General features: G+C 41.2%; 1 protein-coding gene across 8 annotated transcripts in view; it reads right to left on the bottom strand.

Moving 5' to 3' along the window:
- The window catches only part of LPAR1 (lysophosphatidic acid receptor 1), a 146271-nt gene extending 132174 nt beyond the window's left edge, over window positions 1-14097 (bottom strand). For 3 of the 8 annotated variants that reach the window (XM_073876563.1, XM_073876565.1, XM_025888653.2), the window contains exon 1: window positions 3571-3788. The gene's annotated coding sequence lies outside the window, so the exon portion shown is untranslated. Of the gene's footprint in view, window positions 1-3570; window positions 3789-3952; window positions 4053-4570; window positions 4773-7019; window positions 7098-13958 lie in introns of those variants that run through there. The other 5 variants (XM_073876567.1, XM_025888652.2, XM_025888651.2 and 2 more) reach the window with 4 other exon arrangements.
- Window positions 14098-26780: the final 12683 nt, after the last annotated feature.

The raw sequence follows: 26780 nt of genomic DNA, 5'->3' as shown, positions 1-26780 counted from the left end.
CCTCTCTCTCAGATGGACCCCAGAGAGATTCTTCCTATCTGAGAGGTTATAAACTAGACACCTTAGCTCTAGAGATTTAGGGAGGAAAAAAAAGCAGATGATCAGAAAGGAGGTTCTTAAAGAAGTAGTCATCTACACCATTAAGCTACTTCCATTGGAATTACAATTAAAGGATTTTCAGAGTTGGGTCAGCCCTCACTGCAGTACCCAAAGTAGTGCTCTCTCCCCAACCTCCTCCCTGGATCATTTCCTCCTCCCCTTTACAAGGGCATTAGCCCCATTTCAAAACTAATAATAATTCTTTCTCTTCTGTATGACAAATATTAAATCGCTGTGGTTAAATACTATGTATAAGATAAACAGGGTCAAGAATGCTGGTTGCCATCAGTCATGTTTAAATTAGCATTAACTCACAGGCCCTTCCCTAAACAAAACAAAAGGCTTTCTTGGTCAGCTCTGTGCCTGAGGAGTGATTTTAACTCACAGGCTCAAAAGGCCTCACAAGCATCATTAATTTCTGCTCAATGAAATTTCTCAAAAGACCACTATCAGTTTGGGAGGACTGTGGAGGAGGAAACTATGTATCATTTATTCTATCATTTTTATATAATCTGGATGAGCTGGTAGCAGTGCCCTAACATTCACTGGCCAAGAGCTACAAGGAAATGTAAAGGAATCAAAGCTCGATCCTTTCACACATTTCACCCCTCATGATGCCCCAGTAGGCGTTACCATTGTCTTCCAGCATTGTGGGGGTTAATACTTAGCCCTTCCCAACCCCACGTAGCACAACTTCTTATAAAATAACATCCCAGGTCCCCCCTAATTTACCGCCTGGTCCCTTTCCAGGCTTCATTACCCCAGACTCCAACTACATCTTCATTCTCCACCATTCATCTTTTAAGAAATGCAACATTTTCACCCTTCAAGGCCCTTCTGTGAAGTCTTCCCCAGAGTCAAAGTTCATTTTCCATTCCCGAGCATGCCAAGGGTTCTTGGATTCTACAGCTGACACCTAGTTACGCCATCCAGCTACTATGTATTGAAGTTAGCTGCATGTTTTCCCTCTGCACTGCGGCTCTTTTTAGCGTCTTTGTGTCTGCCTCTGTAGGAGGAATTCAGTAATTGCTTATTCAATTACAATTTTCTCCTTTTCTCCCAACCTTCTAAGACATCCATAATAGTTCTCGACGAGATATCGAAGTAATAACACAATAGGGATTTGGGGGGGAGGGGGTAAACATGATATGTAAAAACAAGAAACCAAGTAGTATAAGGCTGAGTTAACAAGGCCAGAGCAAACTTTGAGACTTTAAACCAAAAGCTATGTTCCCAGTTTTATTACATCCACACTTCACTTTTTAAAATAAATCATGTTCCTCAAGTGTGTATGCATATGGGTACCAAAAAAACTAAAGGAAGACCAGCCACACATGGGTACCAAAAAAACTAAAGGAAGGCCAGCCACACATTAAGCACAGATATTAAAATCTTGACCTCAAACTAAATTTGAAGTCTTGTTATTTGCTGAACACTTGGAGCTTCCCAGTGAAAATGATAGTGTATTCTGCCCAGATTGCAACTTTCCTTACTAAGCATTTGAAATAAGATTCTTGGCCCTAAAAATCACTAACTTCAGGCTGAGTGTCATTATGTATCAAAAAGACTTAGCAAGTAAGAGTTTTACTTTCTTTGAATTTCCCAGTCTAATAGAACCAATTCAGTAAAGCCTTGAAAAATCTATGGTATAATTTTTTTTAATGAAATTTGTTTGGTAAATATTAGCTTCAAACAAAAATAGAAGTTTCCAAACACAAGCTGTTGAAAGCGCTGCCCTTCCCATCTCTGTATTTCTCCCCATCATTTACAGGGATACTGAGATCCTCTCAGTGCCCACAGCACTGGGCAGCTGCTGAGCCTGAGAGACACTGATACAAATGGGAAGTTGGTCAGGTCCCACAACAGAGGTTACCCCCACTCCACATCACTTTAAGGCTAAACAAGTTCATTCACTGTAATAGAATAATGGAAGATTAAGGGGGTGTGGGGGAGTATTATTGATGCCTTTGCAGAGGAGGAAAGAAAAAAGAGAGGAAAAGCAACCCCCAGGTCAAGGTTCTTCCTCTACACCCCCCCCCCCCCCCCCGGGGTCCAGGCATCTCCTACTGCACTTTTTTTTTTTTTTCTACCTTTGACCCTCTTGCCCTCTCACTTCCCTTCTGGAATAACCCGTTCACGCTTTACTCTCTTCCTACTATTCTACCATGGGATAACCAACCGCTAGGTTCTAAGTACTTGGGGGAGCTGGAAAGAACAGCAAAGATCATTAAATCCATCCATTTTCCAGCCGAGTACCTCCAGATGAAGAACAAGCTGACCTGACTGGCTAAGGTAGGCACCGCTAGGGGACGTGGTGAGCATACGGACTCACATTATGACAGCCCACTCTTCATTCTGCCCCTGCCTTCCCCCTACGCTACCTCTTTCTCTTACTTAACTTCTTTATCCTCAAATTAAACGGTGTCAAGTAAAACACGGCCTTAACATACTTACAGTGCTAATCGTTATTCACAGTTTTGCATTTGAGGCAAATTTGCTCACTCCTACCAGATTTAGAGAACCAAGAACAGAAACAACTAGATGGTAGAGTGACGCGTGTGTGTATGTGTGTGTGTGTGTGTGTGTGTGTATGCAATTTAGTTCGGTCCAAACAGTCATAACTCCAGTATACACCCTTTTCCCTTGGGGCTTACTCTTCTATTTGACAAGCGAATCTCTTCTTAGGAGAACTTAGAAGGTTTCGCAGTGCAGTCTCCCTTTAACCAGAATCGCAGGCTTTGAATCACAGACCACTGGCTTCACAGTTATGCTCATGCTGGACAAACAACACTTATGCAAATAAGTGAAAAACAAGGACTGTTAGAGCCTAAAGGAATAGAGGATTTTATCCTAATAACTGCAGTTACAGGTTTCCGATATTCAGGTTTGCAAATATGCACCTATTCCAATGGGAATCAGTGAAACTTTAACAAGCGGAGCCCTCGCTGAAAACCCACATTTACGAAAAATCCAGAGATTTCAACAAACAAGAAAAGAAAGAGAAGTAGCGACAGAGAGCAACAATCTCAGGCCCCAGACCGAAGGCAGCAACAAGTCCTGGATGCCGTCATCCCTTACAAATCAAAGGCCAAATGGCAGCAAAGAAAAAACAAGAATAAAATTTAAATCCATTCATAACAAACTAGTCCTACACAAACCAAACGAGCCTGTCGGTTTCAAAACTACCAACTCTAAGCCAGGTCCCTCCCTTGCCTTCAATTTCCCAGTTACTTGCTGAGCGTGTTTGTTAGGCGGCTGCACAGAAAACTAAGTTGAAAGTCCGCAGCTCGGGAGAGACTAAGGAGTCGTCCGTGAGAAGCAAGTGGTGCGGGAGCTCCGCGCTGCGGGGCGCGGGGAACCCTGGCGTTCCACGTCCACCCGGACCCGGCTTTGGGGTAATTTCGAGCCCCCCCACCCCCTGCAAGCCTTCTCGCGCTCCCACCCAGACCCAGGTAACCCGAGGCCACGTACGTGTCACTTGGGCGGGTCCGGGCCGCAGACGCCGCACAAAGCGCCGGCCCCGGGGCGCACTGACCTGGCCGGGGGACCGAAGGGCCGGCGGCCCAGGCGGCTGCGGCAACTTCCCTCCCGGGGCTCGGTCAACTGGTTGGCTGCGGAGGCCAGGAGAGCCTCGCCTCCTGCAGGCCAGCTCGCAAGCGCGCACGCCCACCCACAGCCGACACAGGCAAGCGCGCGCGCGCGCACACACTTACACTCGCTCGCACAGCCACAAAGCCTGTCTGCCCCGGGACAGTGCGAGCCGAGCGCGCCGTGCAGCGGCGCAGGCGACGCGGCAGCCGCTGGCTCAGCGCCCAGGGGGCGCCGTCCCCCCGCCCCGCGCCCGCCCCTTTACCTGCGCCCGCCGCTGCCCTCCGGCTGGCCTCCCGCAGCGCGCTCGCTCCCCGCGCCCGGCCCTCCGCCCGCCCCCTCGGCGGTCTCCCGGAACGGGGCCGCCCCCTGCGCCCACCACCCCCCCCCCGCCCCGGGGAAGCCGGGGAGGGCTCCGCGGCGCCGGCGTCCAGGCCGCCCAAGATCCGGGCAGTGCTCCGCAGCGGGCGGGGGAGTCGCAACCCAGGGAGCGCCAGCCGCCGCTCGGGCCGCCTGCTCGCGCTTTGGCGCGCTGGCCGGGGCGGCGGGGGAGGGCCGGAGCCGCGGCGCGGACGCCAGCCTCCTTTCTTCCTCCGCCTTTTCTGCCGGCTCCACGTAGCACAAGTCGGCAATTCCCGCACCCCCCGACTCCTTCCCCCTGGCTCGTTCCGTCACCTGGTGTGACGCCCCCAGAGCCCCGACACTCGGCGCGCCCCCTCCCCCATTCATTGCCACCTCCCTGCCCTGGCGGCTGGGCGGGGGTAGAGGGGCACCCAAGCCTCCCGTCACTGTCTTACCGCCCCCCCCACCTCCGCAGCCCCGTGTGACCCACCCGCGGAGACCGGCGGCCACCGGCTCGGATGCTCACCCCTCCCGCGCTCACCTCAGCGTCCGCCAGCTTGCTGGGCTGGGTGGGCTCCCCCACACGGTGCATTTTCATTTTGTCGCTCTACTCGTCCCACTCGAAAAGCTCTGGAAAACATCGCGGGCCCGCAAAACCCCTGAAGTAGGGCCTTTCTCGTAGTTCAGTTTCTCAACTTCGCAGAACACACCAAGTTTCTCCCAGCACAGCCTCTAACTGGAGGCTGCAAAGAAACCAAGAGTCGACTTTTCTGCTAGAAAGGTGCACACGTTTCTGTTTCTGAGTTTTCCATTGACTCGGTCTGCAGACCAAAACAAGTGTGACTGTGCTCCCCTAGTTCTCCATAGCCAGGGTTACACATTTCTCTTCCGCTTTCCCAGTGAAACTTTGCAAGTGCAAACTATCAGTTTTAGGAGAGTAATTAAGGGCGGGGAATGCACACCTGGAGGTGTGGGCGGGAGCGGCGCCAGACTAAGGTCTGGAGATCGTTCTCGGGGAAAGTGGCAGCCACAGAGGATCGCCCAGGTCCTCTAACAACACCCGGTCCATCGGGGGCTTTCAAGCCGCGCCACCTCCCAGCCACCTCCCGCTTCCCACCCTTGGCTTCCCAGGATTTCCGGAGTTTGGGCAATTCTCGGCCTCTCGCTCCGGGGCTAAAGCCGCCACGCATCAGAAGGAGCTGTTAAGGGGTAAAAGCTGAGTGCGCTCTTGCCTTTGAAAGGGCACATAAGAGACCGGGACAGCAGTGTGGCAGGGGGACTCGCTCGGCAGGACGGATAGCTAGGTCTGAGGAAGAAACGCAGAACAGCGATGGGGGGGGGGCTGCTTTGGTGGTAGTCACTCGGTAATCTCGGGCTTTCAGAAAGGAGAGGTCCCTTTAAACCGCAGTGGGCGGGGAGGGGAAGACATCTCGTAAAGGACAAACACTTTTCGAGATACCAGTTAGGTGTGCTTGGTAACAGAACGTGACCAGCTGCCCGCGACTGCTTAGAACCTTGACTGTGTTGGCCTATGGGTTTCACAGGATGCTCAGGGCTAAGACCTGTCCGCTAGTCAATTACTATCTAAAGCGGTTTCTTTTTTAAGATAATCTTTCAAATTCTCCTTTAAAACAAACAAAAAAAAAAAGTTGTTTTTTTTTTTTTAAGTAATCTCTACACCCAGTGTGAGGTTCGAACCTACAACAGGGAGGTTAAGTCCCAGGCTCTACGGACTGAGCCAGCCAAGCTCCCCCTTTCTAAAAAATCAAACATTCCACTTTCTCTCCTTTCCTACCCATTTATGGTTTATTTTACAATAATCCACTTAGAATGTGAAAAATTAGAAATGTAATACATGCACGGTGCCAATATGTTCATGTACAGTACAGAAATGCATGTCCAACACTCTTTTCTCAAATAATGAGAGGCGTTGACCTTAAACTCAAAAAATATATTGGGCAAATAGGAAAATATCCACTATAAAGTCTAAGTATAATACAAAGTATATATTGATAAGAAAAGAATACATGCTGAAAGCGTTTTGTTTTCACCACAGCTCTACACAACTCAGAAAATCACTTAGCTAGGTTTCTCAATGCCAAAACTTCAATATCTAGTGGAAAGAATATTTTACATTTTTATTTAAAATAATTGAAGTATTATATTAATTTTATCAATAAACATTATTAGATTATTTAATTTAAAAAGTATTTCAATGTTTAGCCCTTCTTCGTAAGTCAAAGTGTAAAGGAATTTCTTGCCTACCACTTCCCCTTGAATATCTTTGAATATATTGATTTTATCTCTTACCATCTTAAGGAATATTGCTGCTCGTGCCTTCATTATATATTAACTGCCTTAATATATAACTGCCTACTCTGTGGTCCTGACATCAAATGGGGAGTTCTGTCCACACAAGACTTATGTACTCAAGAGTTCTAAGTTATTTGCTGTACAACACTTTATTTTCTCTTTATTTGGTCTCCTGTGGTCTAAGATGAAATGGAGAACAAAATTCAAGGTCAGCGTGGACAGACCTGTCTTTCTGACAAGTGTAGACCTGTCTGAATGAGACTGCTCTGCAACCAGCTTTAGGACAATAACTTTCAAATCCAATGTAGGTTGTATGCCCAGCGTAAAAGGAGCGAGAACATGAAATCCAAGACAGAATTCAGTTCAGCACAGAGATTAATTCATCAAAACAAGTACTGTGTTCCAAATGAGCCAGTTTTCTCCTCTGTAAAATGGGATAATAATACCAGTATAGTCTATTTTATTGGGTTCTGAGCTGTCTTTATCAAAGTAAGGTAATAGACTTGAACAGTCTTCTTAAAACATTGAAACAGATGATATTGTTTCAGTAGAGATGAAGGATACCGTGATATACTTTCTTTAATGTTTTTACCTGCCTGTGGCCCTCTTGCCACTCAGACCATTGCCTTTCCTGGATAGTCATCCAAATGCTTTCTGCTCTAACCTTTCTCTCTTACCTTCTGCCAAGCAGTGTTTCTCTAGATTTGTTTCTTCAAATGACTTCAGCAGAGCCGAAGACTCAAAGACAGCTGGTGCTGTCAAATGTGAGAAAAAAAATATTTTCAGCAAAATGAAGAGAATTTTAATGAGGAATATTTCAAGTACAGTTTCCACTATTATCTCAAAGGATACTATAGACTTTGTTAGATTACTGATGTTATCTAGTGAGTGGTCCAAGAGCTATAACTGACGAAGCATTTAGGATGGACAAGTTGGCTGTCACTGCATTAGGCTCTATCATTTGTTCAGAAAGGGATTGCTGGTCATGCCAGTTCTCTGCCTTCCCATGTTCCCTTTCATCTGGCAAAAAGCCTTTGAAATTTTCTATGAGATTAATCAAAACTATCAACAGAAAGATCTGTTGGAAACTCTCCCTGGTCTGTTAATGTAGAGACTGGTTCAAAAAATATATTTTGGTGAAACAATACCCCGAGAGAATACAACCTGCTGGGAAAGTTCTTCAGGTGCCTCTGGGGCATAGGTTTCTTCCTTCTTTACATAGGGCATGTGTGCCTCTCTGGTGTTTTTCCTTTGGCTAGAAAGAAATCATTCTCCTTAGGAAACCTTTCTATTTTAAAAGGCCAGCGGCAGAGATGGGTGAGGCAGCCCAATTTAGTTTAAAAAAAAAAAAAATGCTCTTAACGGTAGAAATAGCATAAGGAGACTCCAAGAAGGGGGAGGAGACGTTGGAATTGTATGCACAGCAGCCCTGTGGGAGGGCTACCTGGCAATGAAATGAAAACCCTCAATGGAGTGCCTCTGTGCTCACCTGCTTCTCATCACATCACATTTCTGCACAAATCATCTGGCCAGTCTACAGCAGATAAAGGACTAGCAAGTTCTTTCCTGTAATCTTCCTTACCCAAGTGAAAAGGCTTTGATAGAAAACAAACGGAGAAAAAAAACGAAAATGAAGAAGAAAAAAACATGTGTCACGTGTATAATCTTAGAGCTAACAAGAGACCTATACATAAAGGAATCATAGAAAGGGTCATAAAAATCAAACAAAAATAGGTAAATTGCTAGTAAAACGGATAGTGGAGAAAAAAAGAAAAACGAGACTATGAATGAGATTATAATTATAGTTTCAGTATAATTTTTTAATACTAAGAGAATAGTATAGTCATATATCCTTTCTGAACATTAAAAACTTAGCTAAAATAAACACTTCTTAGCAAAATATAAATTACAAAAACTATTGGTTCAAAAAATTTAGAACATGAATATATCTATAACCATTAAATAAACTGAATTCCCATTTCTAAATCTTCCTGCAAGAAAGTTCAAAGATTTAGTGGGAAAGATTTATGAAATCTTCATAGACAATCTCTATTCAAATGGTTTCAAAGATTAGAAAAAGAAGGAAAGCATCTCGATTTTATGAGCTAATAAAATCTTGATACAAAAATCAGAAAAAAACATAAAAAGGAAAATTATTAGACAAATCTCAAAAGGCATTAAAAAATGTTATTCTTACATACAATGTTATCAAGCCTAGTTCAGCAATGGATTTTTAAAAAAATATGCTTCATCAGGTTAACTCCATAATGTAAGGATGATTTAATATTAGAAAATATAAAGTAATTTGCCATTCATTTATTCTTTTAATCTTAGCAAACTAGGAAAGGAAGGAATTTCCTGAACACAATAAAGAGTTGCTACCAACAACCTAATTCTAGAAACAGTATTCTTAATTTTAATTCATTGAACATTTGTCTATTAAAGTTAGCAACAAAACAAGGATAGATTTACTATTTTATCATTTATACTCAACATTGTACTGAAGCCCCTTGCTAATAACACACACACACACACACACACACACACACACACACACACAGAAATGAGAAGTTATAAGGGTCAGAAAACAAGAAAATATGATTTATAGATGATGAAGTTGTCTGCTAAGAAATTCAAGCAAATCTAATAAAGTAGTAGAATAAGAGAGTTTAGCAACATTGTTGAATAAAAGATCAATATACGAAGAAACCACAGCCCATTAGAGATTATAAATTCTTAAAGGTCTCACTCATAATAGCAACCAATCTTTATTATAATTGATTAAAAACACATAGAAAGGTAGAGTATGTGTGGAGAAAATTATAAAGTTTCATTGAAATACAGAGAAAGGCCTAAATAAATGGAGAGATACATCATGTTCATGGATGAGAAGACTCCTTGATCACAAAGCAATCTACTTCAAATTGTAATATAGGATCTTTCATAGACCTTGACAAAGTGATTCCAAAATTCATGTGGAATTGGAAGAGGCCAAGAATGACTAAGACAATTCTGAAGAACCAGAGGGAGGAAAAATTTTCCCTTCAGATATCAAAAGCTTCATACTGTAATAATGTGGTGTTGGTGCAATGATTGGTAAATAATCTAATGAACAAGAAAAGGAGGTTCATGGGGCGCCTGGGTGGCTCAGTCAAGTGTCTGCCTTTGGCTCAGGTCATGATCCCAGGGTCCTGGGATCAAGCCCCGCTTGGGCTCCCTGCTCTGCGAGGAGCCTGCTTCTCCCTCTCCCCCTCCCCCTGCTTGTGTTCCCTCTCTCGCTGGTCTCTGTCAAATAAATAAATAAAATCTTAAAAAAAAAAAAGAAAAGCAGGTTCAGAAACAGAACCTCATAGACCTGCAGGGTCTATTATGTCATTCAATAATCTAATGAAAGAGAATTGTAGGTTCAGAAACAACCATTCATATAAATGACAAATAAGTCAATGCAAATTAGTAAATCAAAGATGATCTGTTTAATTAACAATGCTGAGATAATTAGCACTCTCTTTATATATTTTTAAAAATGGGATCCGTACCTCACACTCTAAACAAAAGTAAGTTCTTAATGATTTTAAAAACAAGGCAACACCTCCAGTTTTTAGAATATCTTCATCATTTCAGGGTACAGAAGAATTTCTTAACAAGGCACAAAAAGCACAAACCATAAAGAGTCTTTTCTTTCAAAAAAACATATGACAGATTCTAATATGCTGGATTCTTATGAGTTCTGGTAGTTGATATGATGTCTGCTTCAAGCCCTGCAATGAGTATTCTAAGGGATATGAACAGCACTGTGTCACCCTGAGCAAAAAGTGGGGCGCAGGGTTTTCCTAAGTCATGTGTATTTTGTTGTCTCTGTTGTTTTGATTTCATAGTCTACTATACCTTCTAGAGCAAGGTGAAAGCAGCAATACTAGAGGTACAAGAGGCTCTGAAACATTTTTGGATATAGACTGCTTTCAGAACCTAATCAAAGCTATGAAACTTTTCTACAGATAAATGTAGAGTTATCTATCCTGTAGCAGAGGCCTCTGACTACAATAATATGCTTTCTTGCCTTCTTGGTACCAGCTAGACTAGATTTCCCAGCTACTCTTACAGGTAGTTGAGGCCACATAGCTGAGTTCTCTCCAGTAGAATCTGAGCCTAAATGACTTCTGCCTGGTCTAGGACTACCTATAAAATTCTCTTACATGTGCTTCCTTATGGTCTTTGTCCCTTTTGGTTGCCTGGGATGGTGATGCCCACACCAACCTTGGAGCCATGCTTGAAGATGACGGGCAGCCATAAGTCCTGACGCCTTAGTGTCCGTATGAAGGAGAGCCTATCTACTGATGTGAACACCCTCTATGGACTTTTACCTGAAAGATATTTCTTGTTCTTTGAACCAATAAATTTTGGGAATCTATCAGTTAACTTGGCTTAACTAATATATATACTCACATATATTTTGACTGTTATCTCAGCAGGTCAATGACACCTACGAATTAATCTAAGAAAAGGAGAAATTCTGATGTACTGCCTTCTGGAATGGGCACTCATCAAAAGTGGGCAAGTTAGAGATGTTACACATTTGTGCAAAGTCTGCTTGATTAAGCACTGATTACATTTAACTGAATGGCTCCACTAACATATACTCTGCCAGAAGCAGAGACGGGTAAATTCCAAAGGTTTAAAAAAAAAATGATGAATGAGTGACATCAGGAACAAACTCCTGATATACACAAAAATATGGATGAATCTCAAAAACATGCTGAACGAAAGGAGACACACACAAAACAGTGTATATTCTATGGTTTCATTTCCAAGAAGTTCTAGAACAGGCAAAACTCATCTGTAAAGTTAGAAACAGAAAAACAATTGCCTAGGGAGTAGAGATTGACTGACTTCCTTGGGTGAAGGATACGTCCTATATCTTGCTTTGTGTGGAGGTAACATGGGTGTATATAATTGCCCAGACTCATTGAAATGAACATTTAAGATTACTGTAATTTATTGTTTGTAGATTATGCCTAAATAATATATTTTTAAATGCAAGTGAAATTATGTGGCTCTATCCATACAATAATATTCCTAAAACAAACATGGAATAATGCTCAGCCATCACATCCTCTGGGAGCTACTGTTGTGATTAAACGCATGTATACACTACAACACCTAGAAGCAGAAAATGATTATATTCCTACACAAAACCAAGACACACAACAAACATGTCCTAAGAAAAATTAACTTTATGATAAGTCAGTAGATTATTCCTAGGTATAAAGTCTGTGATTTTCCACAGCTAGTATCCTAATTCTGTGTAACATAGAACATATTTCTATAATCAAGAGTGTATAGTTTCTTCTGCCCTTAGTGAGATACACTAATTATATGACAAGACTACATTTTAAGATTTTTATTCAATGTTTTCTTTTCCCTGTATTTCCATTTTCCTCCCTCTCATTGTTGAATCATCATATGCTCTGTGTTCATTGCCCAGGAAGGTGTGCGGCAAAACAGACAACAAAAGAGCCAAAAATCTTTGCAGAGAGCTTAAGCTCTTAGGATAAAAGGATTTACAGGCATAGAGTGGTATGTATAGACCTGAAAGAAAAACAATACGCTAGTAGGAGAGTGACAGAGAAAGGTTTGTGTCTCAAGAACAGAAAGTCTTAGAGGCAAACTCTAAAGACCAATGGTAGATGGGCCCCTCCAACACAATGACATTATACAAAACTTTGGATAGATGACCCATCTGGATACATGTGTATAACTAATTCCCTAAGAATGGAAGAAAACTCCAAAAGAACTGAGCTTATGCTTTCCCACCAACCCTGAAGAACAGGAGATCAAGAGTTAGAATTTAATCTGAAATATAGAAAAATACTTCTTGAATATCTAAGTTCATTGACTGAGATTCACACCCACTGTATTAGTTTGTTAGAGGTGACAGAACAAAGTAGTACAGTCTTGGTGGCTTAAACAATAGAAATGTATTGTTTCACTGATATGGAGGCTAGAAGTCCAAGATCAAGGATTTGGCACAGTCGTTTCTTCTGAGGTCTCTCTCCTAAGCTTGCTGATGACAGTTTTTTCCATATGTCTTCACTTGGTCTCCCCTCAGTCTGTGTGTCTGTGTTCTAACCCGCTTGTAAGGACACCAGTCCTTTTGGACCAGAACCCACTCATATGAACCTCATTTTACCTTAATTACCTCTTTAAAGGCCCCATCTCCAAATACAGTCGCATTCTGTGGGATAGTACTTCAACAAAAAATTTGGGGGAGACACAATTCAGCCCATAACACTGACTAAGGTTGGAGTTCTTATCCATGATTGTTAAGAGCCCTTGGCCACCTCATGTGGGCACCTTGAAAAGATTACAAACCTTAGAATAGGAACCAATTTGATATAAAATGTGGCCACAACCTTGGGAGGATTACTATGCAGACAAGAGGTAACTTCGCAGAAGTCACTGCTAGTTTGCACAATACAGGTGTACTGTAAGGAGTTTGAAACAGTAACACAGAACAGTTTAAAACTCCTGGGATGATGTAGTATGATCAGAAGGAAGGAAGCAATAGCAAATGAGCCTTGATAGAATTTGCTGATGAGGTTAACTTAGCTCTAATTTCTAAGAAAAGATCTAGAACAGTATCTATGAAAAGTTATCTTTAAAACCCATTTCTGGGACTTTAAGCTTCTGAAAGGTTAACAACAATAACCATAACTGGACTTCTTCCCAGAGTGAGATTGGCACTGACTTGCAGAAATTTAGATCTAGAGAGCATGGACTTGACCCATTCAGCATAGGTTTTGGCAAGTGTAAATTATATTCAATATCATAATCTATTCTAAGATGAAGTTGAATGAACATGATCCTCCCCCTTCCATAATTCTTCTGACTGGTAAAGGAGAGGGAGGAGGTAGAACTTCTCCACAAGCAGGAATGCTGAGCCAGCCTTTGTCAACAGCATGATGGACACATGAATGAAGTGGCCACCATGGCAGAGAGGGAGGCTATAGACTCCCACTTTCCAAAGCTACCTCTATCATGCTGCTTCTAAATGTCCAAACTACCAGCTACAGAGACCTACTCAAAGCCCACGTGCGGACGTAAACATGGACCAACTCTGAGCTCCTAGTACAGACCATTTCTTGAGGAGACCAACTGGCAACTTAGTGGCAAGTTGACTAGGTTGAGCCTCTTCCATGCTAGAAGGGCTGTGGTTTATTTCCACAGGAATAAACATCTATTCTGCATATGGCATTGCCGTTCCTACCCTCAGGCCTCAGCCAGCATCACTATCCAGATCTTATGGAATGCCTGATCCACAGGCATGGAATCCCATACAACATTCAACCAAGGCATTTAGTTTACAGTGAAGAAGGTGCATCATGTGGTCTTATCACATAAAGCCCCACCCAGAAGCTTCCTGTGGAGGGAGGGAGAAGCTGCTAAAGAACACAGCTGAAGTACCAACTTGGAGACAGGACCCTGCAAGCATGGGGAACTATCTTTCAGGATGCAGTATATGCATTGGATCAGAAACCTATTGAGGTGATGCTTTATCACCAACAGAAAAAATACACAAGTCCCTGAAATTAGAGGGTACAAGAAGTAACCCCATTTACCATCACTGTCCATGACCCACTATGGGACTTTGTGCTTCTCTCCATACAATTCTGGGGTCTACAAGCTGGAGGTTCTGTACTCGTACCAGGACTAAAGTCTTACAGCAAAAGTCCCATTGAACTACAAGCTGTGGTTTCTGCCTAGGCAGTTTGGCGTCCTGGTGTGTAGAGACCAGGAGACAAGGCATTGTGACTGTGAACAGACAAACATAGCAACTAAAGAAGAACATAGTTACCCAGGACACAGAGCCCTGAGGAACGAGGATTTGAGTCCCACCATGAGGTGCGTTACCAAGACTGACAAACAAGTTACCTGAGGGGGAAGGGATTTAGAAGACACACAGTAAACATGTCCTAGAAAAATTAACTTTATGATAAGTCAATAGATTATTCCTAGGTATAGGAATAAGGAATGATGGAGCAGCTAAGTACCAGCTGTGGTCCTGAGACAAATTGCAGTGATAAAGTTTCTAGTTGGTCCTTCTAACCCCCCTCTTCTAAGTTTATCTTCAGGAAGGGAAGCCCACCCGATACCTGGAGTCTCTACTACCTCCACAAGTTTGCAGAAGTGGATCCATGTAGAGCAAGTACACTCCGACACATGTGAAGACCTGCCATTCAGATCTGCTTCAAGAAAGAACTCACTGACCTGCTGCAAAGATAATCCATGGCTTTTAGTACTTTCAGTCCTCTGTGGCTTTTGAGATGAGGCCACATTCTTCCTAGGATATCCCTTCAGCCAACGAAGGAGCAAAGTGATAGCCAAGAGCATGCTGGTCTCATGGTGGGCCATGGCCAATGACTGAGCAAGGGAGCAACACAAGTCCGAATGTGGGACTTCTCTAATGGACCGTCTTTGTTCCCAAGATCCGCATCAGGCCTGCAAAAACTTTGCTGGTTCTGTATCGTGGTCTGATGGCTCCCATTGCCCCATCCCGCTTCTCCACCTTTTCCTTTCATAGATGTTACTCTGCAACAAACTCTCTGCACTCCCAACTCAGCCCCAGCATCTACTTCCCAGAGAACTCAACCTGTAACAAGTACATTCCATAGTTACTGCCTTTTTAAAAGTAGGTTATACTTATCTTTAAATAATTGTCATGAATAGTCACTTTGTTGAGATTTTAAAATTGCTCGAGAGGGAATTGTTAGGGTATTTATACCTTTGTTTATCCTAGTACTATAAATTAGTGTTTGTTTTTTTTAATGATTTGCTTTGCTAAAGGTCTTTTATTTTTTTACTTTTCACAACAAAAATAGATCTAGGATCTATTTATCAGTGCTATTCATTTTCTGCTGAGTATCTCATTAACTGTTTTGTTTACAGTGAAATCCATCCTACTGACTTTCTTGGGTTTATTTTGTAATTCTCTTTAGTTTCTGGTGCTGAATGCTTAATTTATTTGATTCTTTTCTTTGAATAATAATTTTTAAATGCTCTCAACTTGGTACATAACTCAGTCCCTTGGACCAATTTTCCCACTTCTCAACAAGGCTTTATGAGAGGTATATGGTGAAGTCTTTGCCTATCTCTGAATGTTTTCTGTTCTCTCCCAAAAAAGAAAAATAGAACTATATTGTAACCTAAAAACCCCTTCAAATCTACAAAAATATGTCTTTATATAATAGGTTTACAGATAGTTTTGCGAACCTTTATAAAATAGGTCCAGGAGAGTTTTTTTCTACTACATAGTTAATTGTACCTTTGCTTCTTTTTTTTTTTTTCTTTTTTTTTTTTGTCTCCTTCAAGAACAGCCCTATCCATACACTGGCTCTTTGTTCTCTATTCTCCATTCACTTGCTCTCTTATCATTTTTAGCTCTTTGCCTTTTCTCCCTGCATCCTAGGAGAGCTTATAACCATGTGATCCTATGATCCATAGCATTTTTTCTCTTTAATCACTCCAACATAGATTTTATTTCCATTGAATTTTAAATTTTATTGCACATCCCCCTCTTGTCTTCCTTCTTCTTTTTCATCTTATCCAATTATCTTAAAAAAAAAACCTCTCGCTGTTAACATTTTATATCAACCTGCCCTTCTCCTAACTCACCTGTTTCCATTTCTTAAAAACTCATCTTTTTACACTCTATTACATATGTATGCCTAACTCAGTTATCTAGCGCTTAGTAAATACTTGTTGGATTAATTAAGTTCAAGTAAATGAATGAACCTTTGACTGTAGGTCAAGTTCCAAAGCAAAGGGGAAAATAATACGCTAACAAAATTGGCAGTTTATTCAAGTAAAAATGAAATGTCATTAATTTCTGTTTCCAGTTTTATTCAAAATCAGTTTTTAAGGTACAGTAAGAGAATTATCCAATATTTAATTTCAACCTGTTTAAGAGATCACTGATTATCAAGACTATATCCAACTTATGTAACTGGGCACCTCTTTTTTAAAAATTGCCTTGAAGAAAAATTTATTTCTGAAATGTTGAAATCTGCCCATCCTCTTGTGCTCTACACATATATTTGCAGCTCCTTCTTTCTGTGTTCTCTCTCTCGAAAAAAAAGTCTGAATTTGAAACATTAACAGTGGAACAGTTAAAAAAAAAAAATCCTCTGGTAATATTAACCAGCCACAAATGGCCAGGGTAAACTTCCTTCATGAAAGCTTCTTGCCTAGAAGTGGGATTGGGTCATTATGTCTGCACAATAACCACCCCTGCAAACAACATATGAATGCCAGATGGTTGGAACTGTTCCATTAAGAAACTGATGTTTTCATTGTTTGGAATTTGATTTTGTAGCTTTCTCCATATAGTGATTTGATTGCAGCATTTAGAAGCCTTGAGAGCTTTCCCATAAATTATTCCACCCCTTGAATATGAAACTAGGGGAGGCTTGTTAGCCTGTTTTTCCATTAGTATGTCATTCCCACTTTCTTACTCAGATGTGGATAATTTAGGCAGGATTCATAAAAAGAAAATGTGGGTTTTGTGCTTTGGTTGTTCTCTTCAAGGAACGTGCTACTGGATAATACTTCCCTCACTTTGTTCCTTGAATAGGTATATGTGAATTTCATTTAAAAAAATTAAATAATACTAGCAAACAAAACTCTGACTGTGTACTTCAATGGCTCATAGATTACTTTTGCAGTTTTAACTATTCTATACATTTTATCCTATTAACTCGTATGAGCACCACATCAACTCTGTGAAGTCAATACTGTTATTATCTCCACTTTATAGATGAAGAAACTAGAGAAAAGTGAAGTGAAGTAACTTTTCTAAGGTCAAAAAGCAGTGGTAGAAGCAGGATGTCAACCTCGGGGGGAAAAGTCTGAGTCCGTGTTCTTAACCACCTCACCCCACATTACATTGTTTAAGTCCCAGCTAATCTAGCTTGTTCCAAGAGAACAGTGACAAAACTAGATTCCCTGCTCCTTATTTAGTCCTCAATAAAGTAAATAGTGCCTTGCTATGATTGTGGCAAATGTCTTATCTATTGCAAACCTTAGAGAACATCCCAGTATGTATAACCATCTATCAATAGGACCAGTTAAAACTATACCTTGGAGAGATCTATTATTCTGTTTAAGAAGTAAAGGAGGTTTGAGGCGCCCGGATGGCTAAGTCAGTTAAGTCCCTGCCTTTATGGGGCACCTGGGTGGCTCAGTCCTTAAGCATCTGCCTTCGGCTCAGGTCATGATCCCAGGGTCCTGAGATCGAGCCCCACATCGGGCTCCTTGCTCAGTGGGAAACCTGCTTCTCCCTCTCCCACTCCCCCTGCTTGTGTTCCTGCTGTCACTGTGTCTCTCTCGTCAAATAAATAAATAAAATCTTTAAAAAAAAAAAAAATCTCTGCCTTCAGCCCAGGTCATGATCCCAGCAGTCCTGGGATCAAGCCCTGCATCAGCCTCCCTGCTCAGCAGGGAGTCTGCTTCTTCCTCTCTGCTCCTCCCCCTGCTCATGCTCACTCTCTCTTAAATAAATAAATAATCTTTTTAAATAAATAAATAAAGGAGGTTTTCTTTCCTGAAATCCTATACAAATTACTCTTGCTATGAATGCTCTAGTCTTGATATCCCCCATTATGTTAAGGTGGGTCATGATTTAAAAAAAAAAAAAGCCACTCATTTGCATTAGAAATAAAGTGCAGCATGAAGTTACAGAAAATGGAAATGGGCTATAAAATCAAAACTACAAGGAGTTACAATTGCAAAATGGCAATTACTGTGATAGACCTCATGATCAGTAGGTCCTAGTGAGAAAGCATACACCTGCCCTCAAGGTGAAAGGACATGAGGACATGACAGTGACAAACATTTGGAGTATGGAGCTGCAAGTGGATGACTCAGGGAAACCAAGTAGTTCAAAGGGCTTTAGAAAATAATCTTTACTCACAGGCAAGCATTTAAATGTCATCCTAAGACTAGTTCTGATGTGTCAACTCCATAGGCAAATGGACAGCATAGTGGGGGTCTGTTTTTTTTTTTCATTGCCCCTGCATCCATGCTCCCTTCTGCTAACAACACCCTGATATTCCTTTCTCCTGTTTTGTGTTGACTTAACCTTTTCCTATGATGTGGTGCTGGCCATTAAAACATTCAATTCCACAGTCCCCTTGATCAATTCAAAGATGAGACAGTGATCCTATCAGAGCCAATGATGTACAATCTTGGGTACTTTTGCTTGAGCTGATGAGAAAGGAATATATTCTCTTTTCCTGCTACAATTGGAACTGTGAGACTGAATGCCTAAAATGTCGGAGGCCACCATGAATAAGAACTTGCCAAAGGGGTAAGCCAACATTCAGAAAAGTAGCATACAGAGATGTAGAGGGAGTGAGATAATATCCTAAAGACATCATTTGAACCCCTGGATCAAGGCGAACCTATGGTCTGTCCCTCGAACTTTTAACTTACATACGCCAATAAATTCCAATTCGTATTTAAGCTCTTTGAGCTACCCAAGGAGTTCGGACAGGAGGAAAGACCTAAGGCCCCTTTGGAGAGAGTTTGCTTTGTGTTCTTTTGTGAGGGGAAACAATGGAGCCCTTGAAGAAGGCTCTGGAGAAAAACAAAAAGGTTGGGATTTAAGGATATCCCTGAACAGAGCTAATCTTTGAGGACATGAAAAGAGAGAGTCTAGATTGCCCTTTGTAGAAAGGCAAAGAAAATGTTCTGTACCTTCACGCAGAATCCTTGGGGATAAAGTTGAAAAGAAAACAATTTCAACAGGTAGTAACTAAAAGGTTTCATTTGTGTTATTGTGACAGATTTCAGAAACTTGCCTTTTAGCCAGTAAGCCGCAAAGATGCTTTGTGCCTTCGAGAAAGGCATGGACCTGAGTTTCCATACTTTCCACGAAATTTGTTCCCTATATATCGCTTAGCATGGGGTGGCAGACTACTGGTGGCCACCAGAAAAACTTACTTTTCTTATGCCCTACTAGTGGAATTTTAGCTGGGTACATGGATGTTCGGCTAGAGTCTCCACTTCCGAGCCAACTTTGCAGCCACTTACGATCATGTGATTAGTTTGCACTAATGGAAGTGGAAGAGTGTGAGTGCGAGAGATGTCTGCAATTTCCAAATCATTTGCTTAAAAGGAGATTGCCCTCCATCATCTAGCTTGATTCGATGTCAAACAATTAGCAAGGGGGCGCCTTGGTGGCCCAGTCATTAAACATCTGCCTGCAGCTCAGGTCATGATCCCAGGGTCCTGGGATCGAGCCCCGCATCAGGCTCCCTGCTCAGCGGGAAGCTTGCTTCTCCCTCTCCCACTCCCCCTGCTTGTGTTCCCTCTCTCGCTTTCTCTCTCTGTGTCAAATAAATAAATAAAATCTTAAAAAAAGGGGCGCCTGGGTGGCTCAGTTGGTTGGGCAGCTGCCTTCGGCTCGGGTCGTGATCCTGGAGTCCTGGGATCGAGTCCCGCATGGGCTTCCTGCTCAGCGGGGAGTCTGCTTCTCCCTCTGACCTTCTTCCCTCTCGTGCTATCTCTCATTCTCTCTCTCTCTGAAATAAATAAATAAAATCTTTAAAAAAAAAAATCTTAAAAAAAAAAAAATACAATTAGCAAGGACAACACCCTAGGGACCAGAGAAGCAACAAGATGAAAGAAACAATGTCTTGGAATGACTAACTGAAGACAGGAGAGCCACGCCACCAACCAGGACCACTCACCACTAGACTGTTATTTGACAGGGAAACAAATTTTTTATTTAAGCCCCTGTATTTTGGAGCTCTCTTTTTTTATATATAGCAGTTAGCCTCTATTCTAATATTCCTATTTTCTGAATCTTTCACCGTTTCCTCCTCCACTTTTTCATAACAGATAATTTCCATTTTTTCATAACAGATAATTTCCATTCCATAATATCTCCTAAATCACACTCCAACTGGCCAGGGTCTTTTAGTGTCTCTTCATTCTTTACAAACTATTGCAGCCATCACCTTATTGCTTTGTCCTCTAACAACAAAGTGGCAACTTTTATCACACAATATTGAGAAAAACAACTTTGCTTAAATATTAAGAGGGAAACCCCTCGACTATGAGAACTTCATTTTGATTCATTTCTAAGACTTGACTGCTTGGATTTTATAGGGGGTGTGTCTGTGTCATTCTCAATCATCAGGAGGACGGCACTAGCTCAGCTAATGATTCTCCCAAATATTTCAGATCAGAATAGCATATCTTGCCCTCTAATTTTAAGTGCACCAAAGAGAGTTAAAAAAAAAAAAAGAAAGAAAGAAAGTTGAGAAATTTTTTTCCCATAAAATATCTGACACTTTTCTATTTTCTCACCTCTGGAAGTGTGTGTGGTTTGATGATTAAGAACCTGCTCATCTTCCCCCCAAAAGTCCAAGGATATGATTGTCACAGACACACCTCAGTCCAGGTGCACTCTGCAGCTCTGAGAGGTCGCACGGAGGTGGAGCTGGATCTCTGAGAGCAGCAGGTCGGTAGGTACTTTAAAGCACACCTTTAATGTGACTCAGTTGTCGACTCAATCTCCGTTCTCGCCTCTGTCACCTGCTTCTCCTACTACCAACTGCATTCATCACCCTCGATGATAAGTCTTTTATTTAAGTAAAATGTTTTCTGCTTCTTTATAACTTTAAGTTGACAATGCTCCCTGGCGTATCCCAAGACTTCTCTCTCTACACCCTTTTTTCTTCTGTTCTTCCTGCCACTGCCTGATTCTCACTCTATTTCATTTGAATTCTTGAGTTTGAGAATCCCATTGGCCCAGCTTATCCCTCGTTGGACAAACCTTTTTGTTCCAGTCTTTCTTATAGGACTGGCTACCTTTGGGTTAGATAACCTCTGTCCTCCCTGACAACTACAATGTAGTGAGGTAGAGGGGAGGCTCCTATGTTGTAAAACATACCTGCATATTCCCTTCATTTGTGGGGCAGATATAGGACAGAACAGTTTTTCTTAGACATGGCTATGGGAATGGTAAGCACTGTGATTAACCACTGTACCACAGTAGTGAATATAAAGTCCACTAAACTTGAGCCACTCATACAGAGTAGCCAAATCTGGTGTGTATTTCCAGATTTCATTTGGTGAGGAAAGCTCAAATAAATAAAATGGACAATTCTGTGTAGCAGACTTCTAAAGTAGAGTTGGGTCAAAAGTTCTGCTAAATGAAAAGACAACTGCAAAAGACATATCCAATAAAGAGTTAGTAACTAAAACATATAAGAAACCTATACAACTCAACACACACACACACACACACACAAAACAAATAATCCAATTAAAAATGAGCAGCAGACATGAACACAAATTTCTCCAAAGAAGACATCCAGATGGCCGACAGACACATAAAAGATACTCAACATCACTCATCATCAGGGAAATGCAAATTAAAACCACAGTGGGACACCAACTCACACCTGTCAGAACAGCTAAAATCAAAACCTCAAGAAACACCAAGTGTTGGTGAGGATGTGGAGAAAAGGGGACCCTCTTGCACTGTTGGTGGGAATGCAAACTGGTGCAGCCACTGTGGAAAACAGTATGGAGGTTAATTTAAAAAATTAAAAATAGAAGTGTGATCCAGTAATCACACTACTAGGTATTTACCCAAAGAATACAAAAACACTAATACAAGGAGATATATGCACCGCTATGTTTATTGCAGCATTATTTACAATACCAAATTTGGAAGCAGCCTAAGTGTTCTTTGATAGATGAGTGGATAAAGATATGGTATATATAATGGAATACTACTCAGCCATAAAAAAGAATGAAATCTTGTCATTTACAACAACATGAATGGAGCTACCAAGTATAATGCTAAGCAAAATAAGTCAATCAGAGAAAGACAAATACCATGATTTCACTCATATGTGGAATTTAAGAACTAAAACAAAGTAAAAGAAAGAGAAACAAACCAAAACACAGACTCTTAACTATAGAGAACAAATGGATGGTTACCAGAGGGGACGTGAGTGGGGGGATGAGTGAAATAGGTGAAGGGGATTAAGAATACACTTATCTTGGGTGCCTGGGAGGCTCAGTTGGTTAAGCGACTGCCTTCGGCTCAGGTCATGATCCTGGAGTCCCAGGATCGAGTCCCGCATTGGGCTCCCTGCTCAGCGGGGAGTCTGCTTCTCCCTCTGACCCTCCCCCCTCTCGTGCTCTATCTCATTCTCTCTCAAATAAATAAAATCTTAAAAAAAAAAAGAACACACTTATCTTGATGAGCCCTGGGTCATGTATGGAAGTGATGAATCACGATATTGTATGCCTGAAACGAATATAATACTGTATGTTAACTACACCAGAATTAAAAAATTTTAATTCTTCTAAATAAAGTTTCTACCACAAAACTACATAAGGGTGAGGGGGAATAGCTCAGTATATCAGTAAAACCCCACTCGTGCTCAGTCATCATGGTAACCCCTTCCTGCCTCCCAGCAGCAACTACATTTTTAACCAGATGTCACCATCCCTGGGATCCCATGAACAAAGGTTGCATGAATAGGCAAGCTGAGGATCAGTCAGTTACCAGAGAGCAAACCACAGGATGTCGAAAGCATACCTGGAGTACCCCATGTACCTCATTTAACCTGAACTTCACTTGGGGCAAGTAATCAGGTAAACTAGGTGGGGCTTTGGCACCTAAAAATTCACTAAAAGGGCAGTTCTGAGGCTGTTCTTCAGGTCTGCTTCTATCTTAAAAAGAAGAAACTTTTCTGGCCCAGCCTAGCCAACTCACTTCATCCAGGATCCTTACATTTACCTACCCTACCCAAGGAGAGAAGTGGAGAGAAGAGAACTACCAAGGGATAGTAAACATGATCCAACAAGACCATTAAGAAAGCCCATGGTGGCTACTGCTCATCATTCTAACCCTCTTCATAATGACTAGACAGTGAAAAATAACTAGGTAAGAGGAAAGAATCTGCCACCCAAAAGAGTGGTTCTCTTTTGAAAAATCAGGAAAAAAAAATGGCCTCAGTTAATAGTAGTAATGGTGAAAACTAAATAGAACTTTTAAAAAACATTCTAGTTGATATTTTCAATGAGATTTAAAGATTTTTTTTTAAAAGATTTTATTTATTTATTTGAGAGAGAGAATGAGAGATAGAAAGCACAAGAGGGAAGAGGGTCAGAGGGAGAAGCTGACTCCCTGCTGAGCAGGAAGCCCGATGTGGGACGTGATCCCAGGACTCTAGGATCATGACCTGAGCCAAAGGCAGTCGCTTAACCAACTGAGCCACCCAGGTGCCCTAAAAGATAATGCACAGATGAAATGAAAACAGGCTACTAGAAAGTAGTAAGTGGAAAGCAAGAATGAATTTTTATAGATTTAAAAATATGATTGCCAAAAGTAAATAAATAAAAGCAAAACCAACAAGTGGCAGAATGGACATTCCTGGAAATCACATTAATGGGTTAGATCCACTGCTGGACGCTCCTAGAACAGCATGTAACCATAAGGTAGGGTTTTGACGGGATCACGGACTTCACAGTTAAGTGACCCAAGTTCAATCCGTAGCTCTACTCCCTTTATAGCTATTTTGTCTTGTGCTGTTTTAGGTAACTTTTCTAGGCATTTATTCCTCATCTATAACATTAAGCTAATAAGAGTGTCTTTTTTATTGGATTGCCATGAAGATTCAACTAGGTAATTTATGCAAACTCTAAATGTCTGATACATAAAATACTTAAATGTTAGTTATCATTATTAACACCCAGCAAAAAGCAAAGAAGTCAAATTCTTAATAGAGAAGATAAAGAATGTGGAAGAAAAATACAGGAGACTGGATGCTATATGTATCTAATAGAGTGTTGAGTAAAACTTTTCCAGTTTTACAAAAATGGTAACTCAGGGGGCATCTGGGCGGCTCAGTCAGTTAAGTGTCTAACTCTTGATTTCAGCTCAGGTCATGATCTCAGGGTCCAGGTCAGAGCCCCGCGTCAGGTTCCGTGCTCAGCGGGGTGCCTGCTTCAGATTCTCTCTCTCCCTCTCGCTCTGCCCCTCCCCCAGCACAGGCACACTCTCTCTCTCTCTCTCTCTCTCTCTCTCAAATAAATAAATAAATCTTTAAATATATATATATTTTTTAATGTTAACTCGGGTTGACAGCTGAAAATAAAGAAACTCCATGTGCACACTTCCTAAAGAGAGACACTAACAAGTAGGGACAGACTTACATGGTATAATAAAAGACATCACAATGGCCCTTAGCCATTAACAGCACCCTTTTCCCCAACCCCAGTATATAACAGAAGGACGAGGATTTTCAGAGAGTTTACATAAATGACTACATGTGATTCTCACTGATGATACATATTATCTAGTGAAATCGCTATTAGCATTGAACATAGCAGAAGGAGCAGGGACAGAGAACCTGTTGCACCTGACTCAGTCCAGTATACCAATGAAACTCGAGAAATGTCAAGTAAGTAGGAGGCAATCAGTGAAGAATACCACTCATTGTCAAGTCCAAAGGCTCTCTCTTGACAACTTGGGGAAGTTTCAGTTGGGGGAATTGATTAAAAGATACAGTAGTAAGGGCACCTGTGTGGCTCAGTCTGTTAAGCACCTGCCTTAGGCTCAGGTCATGATCCCGGGGTCCTGGGACCGAATGCCCTGCTCAGCAGGGAGTCTGCTTCTCCCTCCCTTCAGCCCCTCCCCCCACTCATACTCTCTCTCTCTCAAATAAATAAATAAAATCTTTAAAAAAGATACAGTAGTAAGAAATAAACACAGGGGTAGAGGTAAAACTTTAGATTTAACAGAACTTAAGAGACATATTGACCATTTGCAATGTATGAACCTTAGTTGGATTCTGACTCGAACAAATAAATTTTGTTTTAAAAATGACACAATTGGGAAATTTGTACTGTGACTGGATATTGAGATATTAAGGAACTATTTTTAACTTTTAGGTATGATAAAAGTACTGCGGTATGTTTTAAAGGGTTATTTTCTTTTAGACATATACATTGAAGTATTTAAATATAAAGTAATACAATGTCTGAGAATTGTTTCTAAATTATCAGAGAACACATATGGGTATAGTGATTGATGAAAAAAATTTTAGAAGTCTTTTTTTTTAAGGTTGAGTGTTTGAATAAAATAACAATTATCTGCTGTTTAAAATAAGCCGACCTAAAACAAAAAGAAAATAGAAGTTTGGAAATAAGCAAAATGAGAAGATACTATGCAAATGGTAGTTTAAAACTCATGGATAATGTTATTAATATCAGAATAAGTAATATTCAAGGAAAAAATTAAGTGAGATTAAGATGGACGGTTCATATGAACAGACGGTCTAATTTATCAAAAGATGTAGCAATGAAACTTTGTGTTCAAACAATATTGCTTTAACTATCCAAAGCAAAAATTATTAGAAGCACATGGAGATTTTAATACGGTAAAAGAAAGTACTAATCAATTGGACTTATAGATGAAAATATTCTAAGAGCAACTATTATAAGACAGATGGCAATAGTCTAAGATTTCAAAATAGCTACATAAACTTACTTCTAGGAGTTTAAAAATGATTTATAATTTCATTCATAAGTCATCCTCAAATGAGGTCAAAGCAGGAAAAAAAATGCATCTTAATAAATGCAGAAAAGTCCCATGTTAGGCCTTGGGGACCCAAAGGTGAACAAAGAAGAGCTCTCCCTCAAGGAGCTGACATTCCAGCGGGAGAAGGCAGAAAATCAACCCATAAGCAAACTACCCATCAGTAGCAATCGAAGCCACAAAGATGACAGAAAAGTGAACTGAGTTCTTAGGGGAGCACTTAGTTGAGACAGAATGGTCAGGAAAGACCCTTTGTAAAGATGGCATTTGAACAGAGACCTGAGGAAAGCCAACAAGGGGGTGAGGAAGGGGTAGGAGTCAGGGCTCCACGTAGAAGGAAAGATAAGCCCAACCGTCCCAAGATGGCACTTTGCTCCCCTTATTCAATAAGGGGGGGTACATACCAATTTAAAAAGCCTCCAAATAAAAACAAGCAACACTTAAAAAAATGATAAACTGGGTAAAGATTTGTGAAATATGAAAAGTATTTTAATGTGATTTTCCTTTTTTGAGCGTCCATCCCATCTGGATGACGGTCAGGGGTAATTAGCACTGTTAACAGAAGGAATGCAAGAGAAACAAGACTGGGTGTTCAGCTTCTGACCGTCAAATGGCTTTGCTCAGAAAGAAAAGGATTTTCTAAATTCTTTGAGCTCTCACTTAGTGGATTGCTAACTTGATCAGAGAGTTCTGCTACCAGGATCACACAGAGAGGACTCAGGAAGCAAAGGCTGGGCCAACAGAGGAAGAAGTCAAAGTCCGTCCTTTCCTTTTGCAGTGGAGTTTGGAGAGAAAGAACAGATGCGATTGAAATTAG

The sequence above is a fragment of the Callorhinus ursinus genome, unplaced genomic scaffold, assembly GCF_003265705.2.
Source record: "Callorhinus ursinus isolate GAN/ISIS: 27379988/994484 unplaced genomic scaffold, GSC_fseal_2.0 scaffold24, whole genome shotgun sequence".
Taxonomy (NCBI): Eukaryota; Metazoa; Chordata; class Mammalia; order Carnivora; family Otariidae; genus Callorhinus; species Callorhinus ursinus.
Note: the sequence above shows the minus strand (reverse complement) of the source record. Positions and strands in the feature narration are given on the sequence as shown.